Source organism: Triticum dicoccoides, chromosome 2B (genome assembly GCF_002162155.2).
Source record: "Triticum dicoccoides isolate Atlit2015 ecotype Zavitan chromosome 2B, WEW_v2.0, whole genome shotgun sequence".
Taxonomy (NCBI): Eukaryota; Viridiplantae; Streptophyta; class Magnoliopsida; order Poales; family Poaceae; genus Triticum; species Triticum dicoccoides.
Genome location: NC_041383.1, coordinates 538,938,060 through 538,941,729, shown reverse-complemented (window position 1 = coordinate 538,941,729; position 3,670 = coordinate 538,938,060).

Genomic DNA, 3,670 nt, shown 5'->3' with positions numbered 1-3,670 from the left:
AACATTTTAAAAATATTTGCAAAATTCTGAAAAAAAGTTAGGACAGTCACACAACATCGATGTATCTTGTCACACAATTTCAAATCAAAATTCGAAACATTGCTCGAGATACAAAAATGACAAATTTGACATCAATGTGATAATGGGCCAAATCTAAAGCCCAACTAATGTTATGTACTATTTACTGTCGAATTTGTCATTTTTGTATCTCGAGCAATGTTTTGAATTTTGATTTAAAATTTTATGATAAGATGCATCAATGTTGTGTCAATGTGCTAATTTTTTTGCAGAATTGCTTGAATATTTTAAAAATGTTTTTCCGCATCGGTGTACCGGGAGCACCCCAAAGGGTGGGAGTACCTCCCCTACTGTGCAGGCTCAGGTACGACACTTCGCTGCAGTTTGATAGCATATCTTGAATTTACACGTCCAGTTGCGATCGAAGCAAATCTACTGCTCACATCACTAATTACTAAGCTCCTACGGAGTAGATTTGGAGCACTCTTAGCCATTTTTTTAGGGCTAGGAGTATTCTAGCCAATCGGGACTGGCTCTTGGTGTTGAGTATAAGATTATTAGGAAGTACTCCCTCCGTTCCTAAATACTTGTCTTTCTAGAGATTTTAAATGGACTAGCGCATACGGATGTATATAGACATATTTTAGAGTGTAGATTCACTCATTTTGCTCCGTATGTAGTCACTTGTTGAAATCTCTAGAAATACAAATATTTAGGAACGGAGAGAGTATAGGATAGACTAGGATTTGGTCCTGCCTTGTCTTGTACTTCAAGTTGGTCTTTGTACTCCGATATATATGCCCACGAGGCTCAAGCAATACATCAAACTATTCCACCAATTCCCTCTTTTCCTTCTAACATGGTATCAGTTTCCGGGTTCTAAACCCTAGCGGTCGCCGCTTCCGCACCCGCGCGCCGCCCCCGGGGCGGTCGGTCTCCATGACCGCCGCCGGGGGCCGCGCCGCCCGTACCTAGGGTTCGTCCGCCGGCCGTGTTGGCCGGCTGCCCTAGAAAGTCTTTTTCCCGATCATTTGATCCGGGTTTTTCTCTCTCCAGCCGGTCATCTTGATCGGACGGTTTATTTTTGGTTTTCCGATCTATTCTTGATCGGTTTGCGTCGCACCACAACTTCGACACCACTGCGCCCATGCTAACTCGGCGCCCCCTTGCGCCCGCGGCTCCACGACGACTTTCTCGACACCGGCCACCCCGACTCGACATCGACCACGGCATTCTTCGCACGGCTACCTCGACCACGGCTCCACCACACACACTCTCGGCTACATTGACAAATGGCACAAAGGGCTACCGCCTGCTTGAGCAACCTCGTCGGTTTCCACTCCAGTTACGACTTCCGCGATGCGTCGACCGTTACGACTGTGGTGGGTGTTCGTCGGCTTGCCTTCGGATTCTTCTTCAGTCTCACCGTCTGCGTCGCTACCGTTGTGTCTGCGGGGATGTTGAGTATATGATTATTAGGAAGTATAGGATATAGTAGGATTTGGTCCTGCCTTGTCTTGTACTCCAAGTTGGTCTTTGTGCTCCTATATATATGCCCACGAGGCTCAAGCAATACATCAAACTATTCCATCAATTCCATCTTTCCCTTCTAACACTTGGGTTTGGTGTGACTCGTGTAGGATAAACAGCTGGGCCACGGCCTGACAGCACATGTGAAATGTGTATAAACACACTGCGAACACGAGCATAAGAGTGAACTGCTTTTTTTAGCACAAAGAGTGAATTGCTTTGTTTTTTTATTTTGAAATCTCGCCGTCTTTATATCCATCCAAAACAAAAGACATAGGTACAAGGTTTGGGTCATGAGGATTGCCAGACCAAACATGTCGACTTACTCCTACATTACAGGCAAACTTAACGAGATTATGAGCCTCAAACTTAAAGTTCCTCTTTGACACTGGTCGGCCCATGTAGCTTCCTCATGCATGAGCTCAAGGAAGGAAACTCGCGTCAGTTGGAAAAAATTGCAGCTTTCGGCCCCAACAATATTGACTACCAGTTTTGACGTTAAACAATATATTGCAAAGAAATCATGATTTTTTCCCATAAACTGTATAAATATTCGTAAATTTATTTTTTTACGAATTTTAAAAATGTTCACATATTTAAAAAAGTTCCAGACTAAATATATCCCAAATTTTGGAAAAAGTTCCTTTTGTGAACTTCAAGAATTATAAAGGCTCGTTAATTGAAAATGTGCATAAATTTATAAAATGTTCATGATTTTTTTTAAACCACAAACTTAATTTTTTCGTGAATTTGAAAAATCCTAAATTAAAAATTATTTAAAAATAGTAAAATCTTCACAAATTTCAAAAAGCAAAAAAGGCGCTAAATAGGAGATTCTAGAACTGCTCCTCATCTGCCATCGCACCAAGTGTAGAGAGCCAAAGGGTACAAACAACCCAAAGAACAATGTCACCAAACATCCACAACACAAGGGGGGAAAGTAAAGTAAGTTTCCTCTTGCGGGGAACGTAAAGAAATGTCAGCGCGAACTTTCCTCTTCGCAGCCGAAGGCACACCTATCTGCTTGCTTTGCAAGCTGCATGCATGCATGCTCTCCCCGTTCCTTGGCGACCAAGGCCATGGGGACTAATTGTGGAAGTCAAAGTCCGAGATCACCACACGTACGGACTAATCGAACTTCTAATAATTTTGATCCCTGACTTGTAATGGAATATCCTGTAGTACAAGGTTATAATAGTGCAGGTCAAACCCTGTCTAGTGAACCAGCGCCACAGCTTCTAGAAGGAAACAGCAGATGACGAGAGAGCTCATCAGAATCAAGAATCAACCCGTATCTAGTTTAATCATCTCGATAGGTTGTGTGACTGACGGTCAGCTGTTCATCGTCATTTTGCCTCGCTGTGCGCGTGCCGCGAAACGGGAATACCTGAGCCGACGTCACGGCGTGCATCACCAGAAGCGTCCAGGAATGAACGGAGCAGTTCAATCCCGTACTGCTGCTGCTAATTCGTAGGAGCCCTCTGCTGCTAAGCTACGCCACGCACGTACAGGCCGACGCAAAGCACGCACGATGCCACGACTAGCTATTGTGCTTGCCTGTGCAGTGTATGCACGGGAGCAGTGTTGCAGTGGAGGCTGAGCAAACCTCCACTTTCGTGTTTGAAGAAACATGTTTTTCATCTTGCGGTTTGTTGTCTCCGCCTTCGTGTGTCGCGGCGGCGGATCGTTAGTGGAGGCTCCGTCGGTCTGTTGTTTAGCGCCACCGTGTCGCACGCACGCTAGCACCAACACAAAAAAGATCAAGCAACATTGCCGTTTCTCTTTGTGTAGTACTAAAAAAAAGAGTAAGAATACTGTTATGCACCACCCTGGATGCAAATGCTCACCTTTGGCGCGATTCGACGAGTCTGACTGATCCAGCAAGATGCGTCGGCCGACGTTCGGATTTGGAGGACCCATCGGCTATGTCATGTCGCGCTTCGCCCGGCTTTAGCTTTAGGGCGGGCAGGCCATGCAAGAAACGAAGCTGTCGCGACGATACAAAAGAAAACGTCGCGACGATATCACGTTGTGCCCGACGGGATCAACGTCGCGACGATACACACTGATCATCAGCCATATCTTCCTCTCCCACAAAAGAAAACGGGATATCCGGACGCCT